Raw genomic sequence first — 18,516 nt, 5'->3', positions numbered from 1 at the left:
ACATGCACGCCCTCCTGAAGTCAGTGGGCGGCTCAGAGAGGGTTAAATTCCTGTTAGAAAGAGAGAGAGAGAGGTAAAGCGACAGAGAGAGAGGGAGAGAGAGAGGGGGAGAGAGGGGGAGAGAGAGAAAGAGAGAGGGAGAGCGACAGAGAGAGAGAGGGAGAGTGACAGAGAGAGAGAGGGAGAGCGAGAGAGAAAGAGAGAGAGGGAGAGAGAAAGGGAGAGTGACAGAGAGAGAGAGGGAGAGCGAGAGAGAGAGAGGGAGAGAGAGAGTGAGAGGGAGAGCGACAGAGAAAGGGAGAGAGGGAGAGCGACAGAGAGAGAGAGAGAGAGGGAGAGCGACAGAGAAAGAGAGAGGGAGAGAGAGAGGGAGAGCAAGAGAGAGAGAGAGAGCGACAGAGAAAGCGAGAGGGAGAGCAAGAGAGAGAGAGAGAGCGACAGAGAAAGCGAGAGGGAGAGCAAGAGAGAGAGAGAGAGCGACAGAGAAAGAGAGAGAGAGAGAGAGAGAGAGAGAGAGAGAGAGAGAGGGAGAGCGAGAGAGCGACAGAGAAAGAGAGAGGGAGAGCGACAGAGAGAGAGAGGGAGAGTGACAGAGAGAGAGAGAGAGAGAGAGAGAGGGAGAGAGCACGCGGGAGGGAAGCCATTTGTGAGGTGGGGAACACATCGCTGTCCGGACAGAAGGGGGCAGAACGGGCCAGAAGGGGGCAGAACGGGCCAGCGGGGGACAGAAGGGGCCAGAACGGGCCAGCGGGGGACAGAAGGGGAGAAGTACAGCAGCGGGACTCATCAGGATGGTTGGACTGGGTTTCTACTGCAGGTAAAGATCACACAGCTTCTTACACTGCTGGCCTGGCCTGGCCTGGCCTGGCCTGTGTTGTGTTGTGTGTGTGGTGTGTTGTGTGTGTTTCCTGTCCTGCGGTGTGTGTTGTGTGTGTTTCCTGTCCTGTGGCGTGTGTTGTGTGTGTTGTGTGTATGATACCGCTTATGATTCTGTGTGGAGAAATGTTGCAATGATTCTCACAACATAAACCAAATTCATATGTCCGAGACTAAACCCACCATGTCTGCCTGCCTGCCTGCCTGCCTGCCTGCCTACCTGCCTGTCCACCTGCCTGCCCGTCTGTCTGTTTGTCTGTCTGCCTGCCTGCCTGCCTGCCTGTCTGTCTGCCTGCCTGCCTGTCTGTCTGCCTGCCTGCCTGTCCACCTGCCTGTCTGTCTGCCTGCCTGCCTGTCTGTCTGCCTGCCTGCCTGTCCACCTGCCTGTCTGTCTGCCTGTCTGCCTGCCTGCCTGCCTGCCTGTCTGCCCGTCTTTCTGTCTGCCTGCCTGTCTGTCTGCCTGCCTGCCTGTCTGTCCACCTGCCTGCCTGCCTGCCCGTCTTTCTGTCTGCCTGTCTGTCTGTCTGCCTGCCTACCTGCCTGTCCACCTGCCTGCCCGTTTGTCTGTCTGCCTGCCTGCCTGCCTGCCCGTCTTTCTGTCTGCCTGCCTGCCTGTCCACCTGCCTATCCACCTGCCTGCCCGTCTGTGTGCCTGCCTGTCCGCCTGCCTGCCCGTCTGTCTGTCTGTCTGTCTGCCCGTCTGTCCGTCTGTCTGCCTCCCTGCCTGCCTGCCTGTCTGTCTCTCGGGGTTCATTAAGTGGCTGAGCGTGGCCTGCAGGAAGACTGAAGAGTTAAACATTTGCAGGTTTTATTGATGAGTGTTACTGGCAGGGTGTGGCGCGCTGAAGGTTTCATGTTTTGCTCTTTCGTTTGTCTGTCTGTCTGTGTTTGTGTGTCTGTGTGTGTGTGTGTGTGTGTGTGTCTGTGTGTGTGTCTGTGTGTGTGTGTGTGTGTTTTCTCTTCTGAAACCTTGAGAAGACAGACGGTCTTCCAGCCTTCATCCTGTTGGTGTGAATCTACATATTTGTGTCTGTTAGTGTGGCAGGACAGAAGTCCTGTCAGTTAAGCCCTCTGGCAGCTATGTCTGAGGACACAGGTAAAATACTGTCCTCTTTACAGAGTGTCCCCTGTCAGAATGTCTGAGGACACAGGTAAAATACTGTCCTCTTTACAGAGTGTCCCCTCTCAGAATGTCTGAGGACACAGGTAAAATACTGTCCTCTTTACAGAGTGTCCCCTCTCAGAATGTCTGAGGACACAGGTAAAATACTGTCCTCTTTACAGAGTGTCCCCTGTCAGAATGTCTGAGGACACAGGTAAAATACTGTCCTCTTTACAGAGTGTCCCCTGTCAGAATGTCTGAGGACACAGGTAAAATACTGTCCTCTTTACAGAGTGTCCCCTCTCAGAATGTCTGAGGACACAGGTAAAATAGTGTCCTCTTTACAGAGTGTCCCCTCTCAGAATGTCTGAGGACACAGGTAAAATACTGTCCTCTTTACAGAGTGTCCCCTCTCAGAATGTCTGAGGACACAGGTAAAATACTGTCCTCTTTACAGAGTGTCCCCTGTCAGAATGTCTGAGGACACAGGTAAAATACTGTCCTCTTTACAGAGTGTCCCCTCTCAGAATGTCTGAGGACACAGGTAAAATACTGTCCTCTTTACAGAGTGTCCCCTCTCAGAATGTCTGAGGACACAGGTAAAATACTGTCCTCTTTACAGAGTGTCCCCTGTCAGAATGTCTGAGGACACAGGTAAAATACTGTCCTCTTTACAGAGTGTCCCCTCTCAGAATGTCTGAGGACACAGGTAAAATACTGTCCTCTTTACAGAGTGTCCCCTGTCAGAATGTCTGAGGACACAGGTAAAATACTGTCCTCTTTACAGAGTGTCCCCTGTCAGAATGTCTGAGGACACAGGTAAAATAGTGTCCTCTTTACAGAGTGTCCCCTGTCAGAATGTCTGAGGACACAGGTAAAATACTGTCCTCTTTACAGAGTGTCCCCTCTCAGAATGTCCACTGAAAGAGTCGGTTGCAGAGTTAGTCCACGTCAGAAGCTGTCAGTCAGCATCTGGTGTGAAGTCTGGATCACAGGGTAGCAGGAAGCTGTGACAACCAGGTTGATGTACACAACACACGTCAACACACAAACAACACAACAGCCTACAAGACTCACAACAACACAATACAACAACACAACACAACCGGACAGCAGGATGTAACACCACACTGTAGCGGAGTGGGGTGAGGGAGGCTACCTGCAGTACACAGTTGATGATGATGATGTTGATGATGATGGGTACACAAAGCTGTGTGTCCTGCTGTGGTTTGTGAGCATGCTCAGTACAGAAGTTTGTATCCTACTGTCGGTTGTGAGCATGCTTAGTACAGAAGTTTGTATCCTACTGTCGGTTGTGAGCATGCTTAGTACAGAATAATGTGTCCTGCTGTGGTTTGTGAGCATGCTCAGTACAGAAGAATGTGTCCTGCTGTGGTTTGTGAGCATGCTCAGTACAGAAGTTTGTATCCTACTGTCGGTTGTGAGCATGCTTAGTACAGAACTGTGTGTCCTGCTGTGGGTTGTGAGCATGCTCAGTACAGAAGAATGTGTCCTGCTGTGGTTTGTGAGCATGCTCAGTACAGAAGTTTGTATCCTACTGTCGGTTGTGAGCATGCTCAGTACAGAAGTTTGTATCCTACTGTCAGTTGTGAGCATGCTCAGTACAGAACTGTGTGTCCCGCTATGGGTTGTGAGCATGCTCAGTACAGAACTGTGTGTCCTGCTGTGGGTTGTGAGCATGCTCAGTACAGAAGAATGTGTCCTGCTGTGGTTTGTGAGCATGCTCAGTACAGAAGTTTGTATCCTACTGTCGGTTGTGAGCATGCTTAGTACAGAAGTGTGTGTCCTGCAGTCGGTTGTGAGCATGCTTAGTACAGAAGTGTGTGTCCTGCTGTGGGTTGTGAGCATGCTCAGTACAGAAGAATGTGTCCTGCTGTGGTTTGTGAGCATGCTCAGTACAGAAGTTTGTATCCTACTGTCGGTTGTGAGCATGCTTAGTACAGAAGTGTGTGTCCTGCTGTCGGTTGTGAGCATGCTTAGTACAGAAGTGTGTGTCCTGCTGTGGGTTGAGAGCATGCTTAGTACAGAAGTGTGTGTCATGGTGTGGGTTGTGAGCATGCTTAGTACAGAAGTGTGTATCCTACTGTGGGTTGTGAACATACTCAGTACAGAAATGTGTATCCTACTGTGGGTTGTGAACATGCTCAGTACAGAAGTGTGTGTCCTGCTTTAACAATGTCTTAAAGTGTTGCACTGAATGTAAAGTTCATGTTATGGATCCAGCAAATCAGATGAAGAGGTGAGAGGTAGTATTTTGTGTTCAGGTTTGAGTCCATCAGGAAGTCACTGTGTATATTCAGCACATTTTAGAAGACAGACATCCAAACTGCAGCCGTTCAGCCTGACTGGTGGGGCTCCAGATACGTTTCTTATCTGAACAGTCGGCTGGTTAGGAAAAAAAAAGTCAAATGTTAATAAGAAATAATACCAGAGGCTAGCTAACGAAACCAGGACCTCCTGACCGGTGTAATCCAAGATTCACATGAGAGCAAATGTCCTTTTTGATACCCCTGTCTTTTAATTTCTTAAAGACACAGCTAACCCATGAACACCAGGTCCTGCAGACTGCAGCGGTGTGTGATAAGGATGGCTGGTGTCTGGTGGGACTTTGGCAGGTAAAATGACAGGGTGCATAGTGTTTCCATCTTCATCACAGCAGCAAGATGAGGAGGAAGAAGGCAGGTAGTGTTGAGTTAGAAGAAGTGAAGTTGTTGTGTCTAACCAGCAGATATGACAGAACAAACTGGTACAAGACCTTCACCAACACATAGTACTACATCCATGAGTACAACTCAGGTCCCACCAGGTCTTGTGTTTGTTTCTGACACAACAGCCCTGCTGACTCTCATTCATTTGGAATGAGGCTCAGCCCACACTCACCTCACCACCAGCTACACAGGACCCACACTGGTACGACAGAAACGAAGGCTGTATTGTCGTTTTGAGCATGCTTGTTGTGTTTGAGGTGTTTTCGCTGGCCGGTTGGTGTCTGTGTTTCGGGTGTGGACGTCGGGAACTGCAGAGGGAAGTGGTGGGTTGTGGTCAGAGACGGGGAGAGAGAGGGATGACTGGCATGTGGAAGGAAAACAGGCGGGATTTCATGCTATTTCTGGTATGTTTTTGTTGATGCCGCATTTTTGTGACTCGGTGTGTGTGTATGTGTGTCTGTGTTTGGTCCATATCTTGGGGCTAAGACCAAACTTAATCAAATGAGGAAATTCTGGCTTGATTCGACAACTTGGACTGAATTTATAAAAGATTTGACACAGGCACATTTACATTCACAATGCTACAGATCACCTTCTAAGTCCAACACAGATCCTGCAGGTGTCCCTTCTCACCATGAAGCAATAGCTGGTATTTTTTTAACTGTTTCTCTTTTTTTATACTGACATATACTCATCTAGTCCACAGTAAGATTGACTGGTAAATTGAGAGCTTTGCCGGAAGACAAAGCTCTCAACTTACCAGTCATTCTTTCCCTTGTGGTGACGAGGAAACCCTAAAACATAAAGCTCTAAAACATAAAGCCCTAAAACATAAAGCCATAAAACATAAAGCTCTAAATCATAAGCTCTAAAACATAAAGCCCTAAAACATAAAGCTCTAAAACATAAAGCTCTAAAACATAAAGCTCTAAAACATAAAGCCCTAAAACATAAAGCCTAAAACATAAAACTCTAAAACATAAAGCCCTAAAACATAAAGCTCTAAATCATAAAGCTCTAAAACATAAAGCCCTAAAACATAAAGCTCTAAAACATAAAGCCCTAAAACATAAAGCCCTAAATCATAAAGCTCTAAAACATAAAGCCCTAAAACATAAAGCTCTAAAACATAAAGCCTAAAACATAAAGCTCTAAAACATAAAGACCTAAAACATAAAGACCTAAAACATAAAGCCCTAAAACATAAAGCTCTAAAACATAAAGCATAAAACATAAAGCCCTAAAACATAAAGCCTAAAACATAAAGCTCTAAAACATAAAGCCCTAAAACATAAAGCTCTAAAACATAAAGCCCTAAAACATAAAGCTCTAAAACATAAAGCCCTAAAACATAAAGCCCTAAAACATAATGCTCTTAAACATAAAGCCCTAAAACATAAAGACCTAAAACATAAAGCCCTAAAACATAAAGCTCTAAAACATAAAGCTCGAAAACAAAAGCTCTAAAACATAAAGCCCTAAAACATAAAGCTCTAAAACATAAAGCTCTAAAACATAAAGCCCTAAAACATTAAGCTCTTAAACATAAAGCTCTAAAACATAAAGCTCTAAACCATAAAGCCCTAAAACATAAAGCTCTAAAACATAAAGCCTTAAACATAAAGCCCTAAAACATAAAGCTCTGAAACATAAAGCCCTAAAACATAAAGCTCTAAATCAAAAAGCTCTAAAACATAAAGCCCTAAAACATAAAGCTCTAAAACTATGGTCATGAGCTTTGGGTAGTGACTGAAAGGGTGAGATCATGGATACAAGCGGCTGAAATGAGTTTCCTCTGTAGGGTGACTGGGCTCAGCCTTAGAGATAGGGTGAGGAGTTCGGACATCCGCATCGAGCTCGGAGTAGAGCCGCTGCTGCTTCACGTCGTAAGGAGAAAGTTGAGGTGGCTCGGGCATCTGATCAGGATACCTCCTAGGCGCCTTCCATTGGAGGTTTATCAGGCACGTCCAACTGGTAGGAGACCCCGGGGTAGACACAGAACTCGCTGGGGGGACAACATGTCCAATCTGGCCTGGGAATGCCTTGGGATCCCCCATGAGGAGCTGGAGGGCATTACTGGGGAGAGAGATGTCTGGAGTGTCCTACTTAGCTTGCTGCCACTGCCACCCGACCCCGGAGAAGCGGCTGAAGATGAATGAATGAATGACTTTATTTGTCATTGCACAGCTGTACAACGAAACTAAGTGCAACTCCCCAGTGGTACCAAAAAAAAAAAACTGACTGAATATGAGACTGGGTAGGGGCACTGAATATGAGACTTAATAGGGGGAATGAATATGGGACTGAATATGAGACTTAATAGGGGGACTGAATATGGAACTGAATATGAGACTTAAAGGGGGAATGAATATGGGACTGAATATGAGACTTAATAGGGAGACTGAATATAGGACTGAATATTAGACTTAATAGGGGAACTGAATAAGACACTAGATAAGGGGACTGAATATGAGACTTAATAGGGGGACTGACTATGAGACCGAAAAGGGGGACTGAATATGAGATGGAATAGGGGGACTGAATATGAGACTTAATAGGGGGACTGAATATGAGACTGGATAGGGGAACTGAATATGAGACTGGATTGGGGGACTGAATATGAGACTGGATAGGGGTACTGAATATGAGACTGGATAGGGGGACTGAATATGAGACTGGATTGGGGGACTGAATATGAGACTGGATAGGGGGACTGAATATGAGATTGGATAGGAGTACTGAACATGAGACTGGATAGGGGGACTGAATATGAGACTGGATTGGGGGACTGAATATGAGAGGGCCATATGGGACATGCATTAATATAAGGAATGATATGTAATTTTATTTGTTCGACTAAAGGAAAGCGAAGGATGCCTGCTCCCTAGATGCGAGTCTCGTTGCCACAGTGGGGCTCTTAGTGAGGTGGAGCTGACATCGTTAGTTAAGTGATGAGTGTGTGTCTTGGTTCAGCGTCAGTTTGAATCATATTAGAGGACCACATCAGCTTACTTCCACGTTATCCCCCAGCTGATCACCAGGCTGTGGGGTTCAGAGGTCACAGGAGACAAACCCACAGCTCATGTCCTGATTGGGTGCACTCTGTCACAAAGCCACTTGGTGAATGGAATGAGCTGTCAGACTTCCTATCTGACTGTCAGTCATCAAGTCACTTCCTATCTGACTGTCAGTCATCAAGCAACTTCCTGTCTGACTGTCAGTCATCAAGCCATTTCCTGTCTGACTGGCAGCTCATTCCATTCACGAAGTGGGCTGAAAAGTTATGTTTTTACATACGTGATGTTCTGTGGTTACTCAGAGCAGTGTGTGTGTGTGTGTGTGTGTGTGTGTGTGTGTGTGTGTGTGTGTGCGTGTGTGTGTGTGTGTGTGTGTGTGTGTGTGTGTGTGTGTGTGTGTGTGTAAAAATGGGTTGGATGTGTCTGGGTCTGTTTTTTTTTTTTACACTGAGATTGTTTTCAGTCATGTGACCTTAGGCTGCTGAAGACATTCACTGGCGCAGCACAGCTTCCTGTGTGTGTGTGTGTGTGCGTGTGTGTGTGTACAGTTTCCTGCTTTTGTGTAGAAACAATAGGGGTGGAGGAGAAGGTTACTGTCAGTAAAACTACAACAATGGCTGCCGTCAATGCTGTTCCTTTATCTACCTGCTAACCATGGTGCTAACACACACATAGACCCACACACACACACACACACACACGCACACACACACATAGTATCACGAAGGGTTAGAGTTAAAACATTTTTGTTGCCATAGCAATGCAGATAGGGAGAGACCAGGTGTGAGTCTGTCTCCAATCCATGGTGTGAATGTGTGTGTGTGTGTGTGTGTGTGTGTGTGTGTGTGTGTGTGTGTGTGTGTGTGTGTGTGTGTGTGTGTGTGTGTGTGTGTGTGTGTGTGTGTGTGCGCGCGCGCGCACAGCCACTGGAATGTACAGCCTGACTCATGGCACTCCTCTCTCTCTCTGACACACCCATCCCAAGTAGACTGGAATGTTGCCCTGTGGTGTTCACACACACACACACACACACACACACACACACACACACACACACACACACACACACACACACACAAAGACACAGAAATCGGCAGCACCTTCGGTGAGAGTGTGTGGTTAAAATGGTGCAGATAACCTGCAGCATGTAGGCAGCATGTGGGTTGGGTTGTGTTTGCATGTCGATAGGTTTGTGTTAGCATGTGGGTAGGATTGTGTTAGCATGTGGGTAGGTTTGTGTTCGCAGCATGTAGGCAGCATGTGGGTAGGGTTGTGTTAGCATGTGGGTAGGTTTGTGATAGCAGATAGACAGCATGTGGGGAAGGGTTGGGTTCGCAGCATGTAGGCAGCATGTGGGTAGGGTTGTGTTAGCATGTGGGTAGGGGTTGTGTTAGCATGTAGACAGCATATGGGTAGGGTTGTGTTAGCAGTATGTAGCCACATGTGGGTAGGGTTGTATTAGCATGTCAGTAGGGTTGTGTTAGCAGCATGTAGGCAGGGTTGTGTTAGCATGTGAGTAGGGTTGTGTTAGCAGCATGTAGGTAGGATTGTGTTAGCAGCGTGTGGTTAGGGTTGTGTTAGCAGCGTGTGGGTAGGGTTGTGTTAGCAGCATGTGGGTTGGGTTGTGTTAGCAGCAGTATGACAGTAACACTCCAGAGGCCCAGGGTTATCATGTACTCCTCACGTCATCATGAGGTTCTAGTGTAGACCGGGGTGGTGGCTCAGTGCCTCATGTCATCATGAGGTTGGTTCTACTGTAGACCGGGGTGGTGGCTCAGTGCTCCTCACGTCATCATGAGGTTGGTTCTAGTGTAGACCGGGGTGGTGGCTCAGTGCTCCTCACGTCATCATGAGGTTGGTTCTAGTGTAGACCGGGGTGGTGGCTCAGTGCTCCTCACGTCATCATGAGGTTGGTTCTTGTGTAGACCGGGGTGGTGGCTCAGTGCTCCTCACGTCATCATGAGGTTGGTTCTAGTGTAGACCGGAGTGGTGGCTCAGTGCTCCTCACGTCATCATGAGGTTGGTTCTAGTGTAGACCGGGGTGGTGGCTCAGTGCTCCTCACGTCATCATGAGGTTGGTTCTAGTGTAGACTGGGGTGGTGGCTCAGTGCTCCTCACGTCATCATGAGGTTGGTTCTAGTGTAGACCGGGGTGGTGGCTCAGTGCTCCTCACGTCATCATGAGGTTGGTTCTAGTGTAGACCGGGGTGGTGGCTCAGTGCTCCTCACGTCATCATGAGGTTGGTTCTAGTGTAGACTGGGGTGGTGGCTCAGTGCTCCTCACGTCATCATGAGGTTGGTTCTAGTGTAGACCGGGGTGGTGGCTCAGTGCGCCTTATGTCATCATGAGGTTCTAGTGTAGACTGGGGTGGTGGCTCAGTGCTCCTCACGTCATCATGAGGTTGGTTCTAGTGTAGACCGGGGTGGTGGCTCAGTGCTCCTCACGTCATCATGAGGTTGGTTCTAGTGTAGACCGGGGTGGTGGCTCAGTGCTCCTCACGTCATCATGAGGTTGGTTCAAGTGTAGACCGGGGTGGTGGCTCAGTGCTCCTCATGTCATCATGAGGTTGGTTCTAGTGTAGACCGGGGTGGTGGCTCAGTGCTCCTCACGTCATCATGAGGTCTGTTCTAGTGTAGACCGGGGTGGTGGCTCAGTGCTCCTCACGTCCTCATGAGGTTGGTTCTAGTGTAGACCGGGGTGGTGGCTCAGTGCTCCTCACGTCATCATGAGGTTGGTTCTAGTGTAGACCGGGGTGGTGGCTCAGTGCTCCTCACGTCATCATGAGGTTGGTTCTAGTGTAGACCGGGGTGGTGGCTCAGTGCTCCTCACGTCATCATGAGGTTGGTTCTAGTGTATACTGGGGTGGTGGATCAGTGCTCCTCACGTCATCATGAGGTTGGTTCTAGTGTAGACCGGGGTGGTGGCTCAGTGCGCCTTATGTCATCATGAGGTTCTAGTGTAGACTGGGGTGGTGGCTCAGTGCTCCTCACGTCATCATGAGGTTGGTTCTAGTGTAGACCGGGGTGGTGGCTCAGTGCTCCTCACGTCATCATGAGGTTGGTTCTAGTGTAGACCGGGGTGGTGGCTCAGTGCTCCTCACGTCATCATGAGGTTGGTTCTAGTGTAGACCGGGGTGGTGGCTCAGTGCTCCTCATGTCATCATGAGGTTGGTTCTAGTGTAGACCGGGGTGGTGGCTCAGTGCTCCTCACGTCATCATGAGGTTGGTTCTACTGTAGACCGGGGTGGTGGCTCAGTGCTCCTCACGTCATCATGAGGTTGGGTCTAGTGTAGACCGGGGTGGTGGCTCAGTGCTCCTCACGTCATCATGAGGTTGGTTCAAGTGTAGACCGGGGTGGTGGCTCAGTGCTCCTCACGTCATCATGAGGTTGGTTCTAGTGTAGACCGGGGTGGTGGCTCAGTGCTCCTCATGTCATCATGAGGTTGGTTCTAGTGTAGACCGGGGTGGTGGCTCAGTGCTCCTCACGTCATCATGAGGTCTGTTCTAGTGTAGACCGGGGTGATGGCTCAGTGCTCCTCACGTCATCATGAGGTCTGTTCTAGTGTAGACCGGGGTGGTGGCTCAGTGCTCCTCATGTCATTATGAGGTTCTAGTGTAGACTGGGGTGGTGGCTCAGTGCTCCTCACGTCATCATGAGGTTGGTTCTAGTGTAGACCAGGGTGGTGGCTCAGTGCTCCTCACGTCATCATGAGGTTGGTTCTAGTGTAGACCAGGGTGGTGGCTCAGTGCTCCTCACGTCATCATGAGGTTGGTTCTAGTGTAGACCAGGGTGGTGGCTCAGTGCTCCTCACGTCATCATGAGGTTGGTTCTAGTGTAGACCGGGGTGGTGGCTCAGTGCTCCTCACGTCATCATGAGGTTGGTTCTAGTGTAGACCGGGGTTGTGGCTCAGTGCTCCTCACGTCATCATGAGGTTGGTTCTAGTGTAGACCGGAGTGGTGGCTCAGTGCTCCTCACGTCATCATGAGGTTGGTTCTAGTGTAGACCGGGGTGGTGGCTCAGTGCTCCTCACGTCATCATGAGTTTGGTTCTAGTGTAGACCGGGGTGGTGGCTCAGTGCTCCTCACGTCATCATGAGGTTGGTTCTAGTGTAGACCGGGGTGGTGGCTCAGTGCTCCTCACGTCATCATGAGGTTGGGTCTAGTGTAGACCGGGGTGGTGGCTCAGTGCTCCTCACGTCATCATGAGGTTGGTTCTAGTGTAGACCGGGGTGGTGGCTCAGTGCTCCTCACGTCATCATGAGGTCTGTTCTAGTGTAGACCGGGGTGGTGGCTCAGTGCTCCTCATGTCATCATGAGGTTGGGTCTAGTGTAGACCGGGGTGGTGGCTCAGTGCTCCTCATGTCATCATGAGGTTGGGTCTAGTGTAGACCGGGGTGGTGGCTCAGTGCTCCTCACGTCATCATGAGTTTGGTTCTAGTGTAGACTGGGGTGGTGGCTCAGTGCTCCTCACGTCATCATGAGTTTGGTTCTAGTGTAGACCGGAGTGGTGGCTCAGTGCTCCTCACGTCATCATGAGGTTGGTTCTAGTGTAGACCGGAGTGGTGGCTCAGTGCTCCTCACGTCATCATGAGGTCTGTTCTAGTGTAGACCGGGGTGGTGGCTCAGTGCTCCTCACGTCATCATGAGGTTGGTTCTAGTGTAGACCGGAGTGGTGGCTCAGTGCTCCTCACGTCGTCGTGAGGTCTGTTCTAGTGTAGACCGGGGTGGTGGCTCAGTGCTCCTCACGTCATCATGAGGTTGGTTCTAGTGTAGACCGGAGTGGTGGCTCAGTGCTCCTCACGTCATCATGAGGTCTGTTCTAGTGTAGACCGGGGTGGTGGCTCAGTGCTCCTCACGTCATCATGAGGTTGGTTCTAGTGTAGACCGTGGTGGTGGCTCAGTGCTCCTCACGTCATCATGAGGTTGGTTCTAGTGTAGACCGGAGTGGTGGCTCAGTGCTCCTCACGTCATCATGAGGTTGGTTCTAGTGTAGACCGGAGTGGTGGCTCAGTGCTCCTCACGTCATCGTGAGGTCTGTTCTAGTGTAGACCGGGGTGGTGGCTCAGTGCTCCTCACGTCATCATGAGGTTGGTTCTAGTGTAGACCGGAGTGGTGGCTCAGTGCTCCTCACGTCATCATGAGGTCTGTTCTAGTGTAGACCGGGGTGGTGGCTCAGTGCTCCTCACGTCATCATGAGGTTGGTTCTAGTGTAGACCGGGGTGGTGGCTCAGTGCTCCTCACGTCATCATGAGGTTGGGTCTAGTGTAGACCGGGGTGGTGGCTCAGTGCTCCTCACGTCACCATGAGGCTGGTTCTAGTGTAGACCGGAGTGGTGGCTCAGTGCTCCTCACGTCATCATGAGGTCTGTTCTAGTGTAGACCGGGGTGGTGGCTCAGTGCTCCTCACGTCATCATGAGGTTGGTTCTAGTGTAGACCGGAGTGGTGGCTCAGTGCTCCTCACGTCATCATGAGGTTGGTTCTAGTGTAGACCGGGGTGGTGGCTCAGTGCTCCTCACGTCATCATGAGTTTGGTTCTAGTGTAGACAGGGGTGGTGGCTCAGTGCTCCTCATGTCATCATGAGGTTGGTTCTAGTGTAGACCGGGGTGGTGGCTCAGTGCTCCTCACGTCATCATGAGTTTGGTTCTAGTGTAGACCGGGGTGGTGGCTCAGTGCTCCTCACGTCATCATGAGGTTGGGTCTAGTGTAGACCGGGGTGGTGGCTCAGTGCTCCTCACGTCACCATGAGATTGGTTCTAGTGTAGACCGGAGTGGTGGCTCAGTGCTCCTCACGTCATCATGAGGTCTGTTCTAGTGTAGACCGGGGTGGTGGCTCAGTGCTCCTCACGTCATCATGAGGTTGGTTCTAGTGTAGACCGGAGTGGTGGCTCAGTGCTCCTCACGTCATCATGAGGTTGGTTCTAGTGTAGACCGGGGTGGTGGCTCAGTGCTCCTCATGTCATCATGAGTTTGGTTCTAGTGTAGACCGGGGTGGTGGCTCAGTGCTCCTCATGTCATCATGAGGTTGGTTCTAGTGTAGACCGGGGTGGTGGCTCAGTGCTCCTCACGTCATCATGAGTTTGGTTCTAGTGTAGACCGGGGTGGTGGCTCAGTGCTCCTCACGTCATCATGAGGTCTGTTCTAGTGTAGACCGGGGTGGTGGCTCAGTGCTCCTCACGTCATCATGAGGTTGGTTCTAGTGTAGACCGGAGTGGTGGCTCAGTGCTCCTCACGTCATCATGAGGTTGGTTCTAGTGTAGACCGGGGTGGTGGCTCAGTGCTCCTCACGTCATCATGAGTTTGGTTCTAGTGTAGACCGGGGTGGTGGCTCAGTGCTCCTCATGTCCTCATGAGGTTGGTTCTAGTGTAGACCGGGGTGGTGGCTCAGTGCTCCTCACGTCATCATGAGTTTGGTTCTAGTGTAGACCGGGGTGGTGGCTCAGTGCTCCTCACGTCATCATGAGTTTGGTTCTAGTGTAGACCGGGGTGGTGGCTCAGTGCTCCTCACGTCATCATGAGGTTGGGTCTAGTGTAGACCGGGGTGGTGGCTCAGTGCTCCTCACGTCATCATGAGGTTGGGTCTAGTGTACACCGGGGTGGTGGCTCAGTGCTCCTCACGTCATCATGAGGTTGGGTCTAGTGTAGACCGGGGTGGTGGCTCAGTGCTCCTCACGTCATCATGAGGTTGGGTCTAGTGTAGACCGGGGTGGTGGCTCAGTGCTCCTCACGTCATCATGAGGTTGGGTCTAGTGTAGACCGGGGTGGTGGCTCAGTGCTCCTCACGTCATCATGAGTTTGGTTCTAGTGTAGACCGGGGTGGTGGCTCAGTGCTCCTCACGTCATCATGAGGTTGGTTCTAGTGTAGACCGGGGTGGTGGCTCAGTGCTCCTCACGTCATCATGAGTTTGGTTCTAGTGTAGACCGGGGTGGTGGCTCAGTGCTCCTCACGTCATCATGAGGTTGGGTCTAGTGTAGACCGGGGTGGTGGCTCAGTGCTCCTCACGTCATCATGAGGTTGGGTCTAGTGTAGACCGGGTGGTGGCTCATGTAACAGCTGATGTTGCTGGTGTGATGTGGTCGCTTCTTACAGCAGGCTGAACGTGTCCGCCTTGAATTTACAAAGCATCGTTTCACTAGTCTGGCTCATCATTACACAACACCTTCTATCTGAGTGTAGAACACACACCAAGGTCAACAGTACAAATAACACACACCTCTCTGAGTGTGGAACACACACCACAGGTAATAGTACAAATAACACACAACTCAATTTACTATACCATGTAAGGCAGAGCTTTGCTCTAAACACATTAATGACACAGAGCTCTCATTTACCTGCAATACTCCACCACCTTGCACTACTGTAGTACCGTCAAAACTGTACTACTGTAATACTGTAATACTGTACCACTGTAAAACTGTAATACTGTAAAAATACTACTGTAGTATTGTACCACTGTCATACTGTACTACTGTAATACTGTACTATTGTAATACTGTACTACTGTAAAACAATTTAACCAGGGTTTGTAACAGTGCAATGTATAACAATGTAATAGCAACCTACAATGAGGAACAACACATAATAATAACTAACAACACACCAAGTGTTGCTTAACAACATGCTAATTCATTACGACACAACGTAGTCATCTTCCAGGCAGCGAGACTCATGACGTCTGTAAACCTTTTCTCTACTGTTTTCACTCAGCGGCATCAATTTACCGAAGCCAAGGTACGGCAAAGTCAGATGACGTCACATCTGACATCACGTGACATCAAATCAAGTCCCTCAAACTCTCGTTCCAGCTCAACCACGTGGCTCTGTGCCGGTAGTTAGCTGCAACCATTTATTTCATCTATACAACTGCACCACGCTAACACAGCCAGAGCCTTGACTGATTCACCTAGACAGTCCTCATCGCCTGCATGCCCCGCCACAGGGGTAACGCCTCAGCCCTGCTACAGGTTATAACATGGCAAGGATATATTCTTGTTTTTCATGTTTTCAAAGTGAAAGTTTTTTCACTAAAGATGGCTACTAAAAATAAAAACTGGTCACCGGTAAATGGACGGTACTTGGTGTGTCATCAGGACAGAGGAAGGAAGACAATGAGACTTGGTGGTGGAATGAGGAAGTACAGCAAAGTATACCGAGGAAGAGGTTGGCAAAGAAGAAGTGGGATAGTCAGAGAGATGAAGAAAGTAGACAGGAGTATAAGGAGACGCAGTGTAAAGCAAAGAGAGAGGTGGCAAAGGCAAAGGAAAAGGTGTATGGTGAGTTGTATGACAGATTAGACACTAAGGAAGGAGAAAAGGACTTGTACCGACTGGCTAGACAGAGGGAGCGAGCCGGGAAGGGTGTGCAGCAAGTTAGGGCGATCAAGGATAGAGATGGAAATGTGCTGACAAGCGAGGAGAGTGTGCGGAGAAGGAGGAAGGAGTACTTTGAGGGGCTGATGAATGAAGAAGATGAGAGACAGAGAAGGTTGGATGATGTGGGGATAGTGAATCAGGAAGTTCAGTGGATTAGCAAGGAGGAAGTGAGGGCAGCTATGAAGAGGATGAAGAGCGGAAAGGCAGTTGGTCCTGATGACATACCTGTGGAGGCATGGAGGTGTTTAGGAGAGATGGCAGTGGGGTTTTTAACTAGGTTGTTTAACACAATCCTGGAAAGTGAGAGGAGGCCTGAGGAGTGGAGAAGAAGCATACTGGTACCGATTTTCAAGAACAAGGGCGATGTGCAGAACTGTAACAACTACAGAGGTATAAAGTTGATCAGCCACAGCATGAAGATATGGGAAAGAGTAATAGAAGCTAGGTTAAGAGGAGGAGAGGTGATGATCAGCAGCAGCAGTATGGGTTCATGCCAGGAAAGAGCACCACAGATGTGATGTTTGCTTTCAGAATGTCGATGGAGAAGTATAGAGAAGGCCAGAAGGAGTTGCATTGTGTCTTTGTAGATTTAGAGACGACAGGGTGCCGAGAGAGGAGGTGTGGTATTGTATGAGGAAGTCGGGAGTGGCAGAGAAGTATGTAGGAGTGGTGCAGGATACGTATGAGGGCGGTGTGACAGTGGTGAGGTGGGTGGTTGGAATGACAGATGGGTTCAAGGTGGAGGTGGGATTACATCAAGGATCGGCTCTGAGCCCTTTCTTGTTTGCAGTGGTGATGGACAGGTTGACAGACAAGATCAGGCAGGAGTCTCCATGGACGATGATGTTTGCAGATGACATTGTGATGTGTAGTGAGAGTAGGGTGCAGGTTGAGGAGAGCCTGGAGAGGTGGAGGTATGCACTAGAGAGGTGGAGGTATGCACTGGAGAGAAGGGGAATGAATGTCAGTAGGAGCAAGATGGAATACCTATGTGTGAATGAGAGGGAGGACAGTGGAATGGTGAGGATGCAAGGAGTGGAGGTGATGAAGGTGTATGAGTTTAAATACTTGGGGTCAACTGTCGAAAGTAACAGGGAGTGCAGAAGAGAGGTGAGGAAGAGAGTGCAGGCAGGGTGGAGTGGGTGGAGAAGAGTGTCAGGAGTGATGTGTGACAGAAGGGTACCAGCAAGAGTTAAAGGGAAGGTTTACAAGATGGTAGTGAGACCAGCTATGTTGTATGGTTTGGAGACAGTGGCACTGATGAAAAGACAGGAGGTGGAGCTGCAGGTGGCAGAGATGAAGATGATAAGATTTTAACTGGGAGTGATGAAGAAGGACAGGATTAGGAAGGAGTATATTAGAGGGACAGCTCAGGTTGGACGGTTTGGAGACAAAGCAAGAGAGACAAGATGGAGATGGTCTGGACATGTGTGGAGGAGAGATGCTGGGTATATTGGGAGAAGGATGCTGAATATGGAGCTGCCAGGGAAGAGGAGAAGAGGAAGGCCGAAGAGGAGGTTTATGGATGTGGTGAGGGAGGACATGCGGGTGGCTGGTGTGACAGAGGAAGATGCAGAAGACAGGAAGACATGGAAATGGATGATCTGCTGTGGCGCCCCCTAACAGGAGCAGCCAAAAGTAGTGGTAGTAGTGGTAGTTGTAGTAGTAGTAGTAGTAGTAGTGGTAGTTGTAGTAGTAGTAGTAGTAATAGTAGTAGTAGTAGTCATAGTATTAGTAGGTAAATGGAGAAAACCCCACTGGAGAAAACCACACAGTTAACAATTTATTTTTCCAAGATTGTCAATGTTTCAAAATTGTTTTGGAGTAAGGCCTGTGGTTATAAATCTATGCTACTATGAATTCCAACCACGTCGTTTGACTTTCTGATGGGGGGGGGGCAGTTGCCAAAATAGATGATATAGTGAGCGAAAATACGTGGCCTGCATGATCACTCTATTGTGCTCCTCCGCCTATTCTGTTACAATTAAGATGTCCAATAACGCGGATAGATTATGTTTTAACATTTTAACCACACTTTGTTTACATGAGGCGTGCTAGTGGCAGTTATTATGAAAGTATTTTCCTTTTGCGGTTGCACCCGCAATTAGGCTACTGTCGTGGTTATGGGGCTACATAATTCCCCTTATTGAGCTGGTAGGAACGTTTGTTTACAGCTGCTGTTTTCTCAGTTCGGGTTTGCAGTGACACACTTCCGCTGCGGGGGCTTTTGTTGTTGTCGTAATGGTGGAAGTGGAGAGCCGCCATGCTGAGCTTGCCCTGCCCCCACGGCGGGGGCGCCCCCCGGCCCTGCCCCCCTCCCCCGGCGCGCCGCCCCCTGCTTCCCCAGCCCCTCCCTTTACCCGGTCCAGCTGTGAGGATTCTGCTGCTTTGCCTGCGGTTAACCAGCCCCCAGCTCCT

General features: G+C 49.5%; 1 protein-coding gene across 1 annotated transcript in view; it reads left to right on the top strand.

The window, feature by feature from the left end:
• The first annotated feature begins 696 nt into the window (after positions 1-696).
• arhgap27l (Rho GTPase activating protein 27, like) overlaps positions 697-18,516 on the top strand; it is a 108,670-nt gene continuing 90,850 nt past the window's right edge. Inside the window, exon 1 of the mRNA XM_056287552.1 lies at positions 697-817. The gene's annotated coding sequence lies outside the window, so the exon portion shown is untranslated. The remainder of the gene's footprint in view (positions 818-18,516) is intronic.

The sequence above is a fragment of the Lampris incognitus genome, chromosome 10, assembly GCF_029633865.1.
Source record: "Lampris incognitus isolate fLamInc1 chromosome 10, fLamInc1.hap2, whole genome shotgun sequence".
In the NCBI taxonomy this organism is placed as follows: domain Eukaryota; kingdom Metazoa; phylum Chordata; class Actinopteri; order Lampriformes; family Lampridae; genus Lampris; species Lampris incognitus.
Note: the sequence above shows the minus strand (reverse complement) of the source record. Positions and strands in the feature narration are given on the sequence as shown.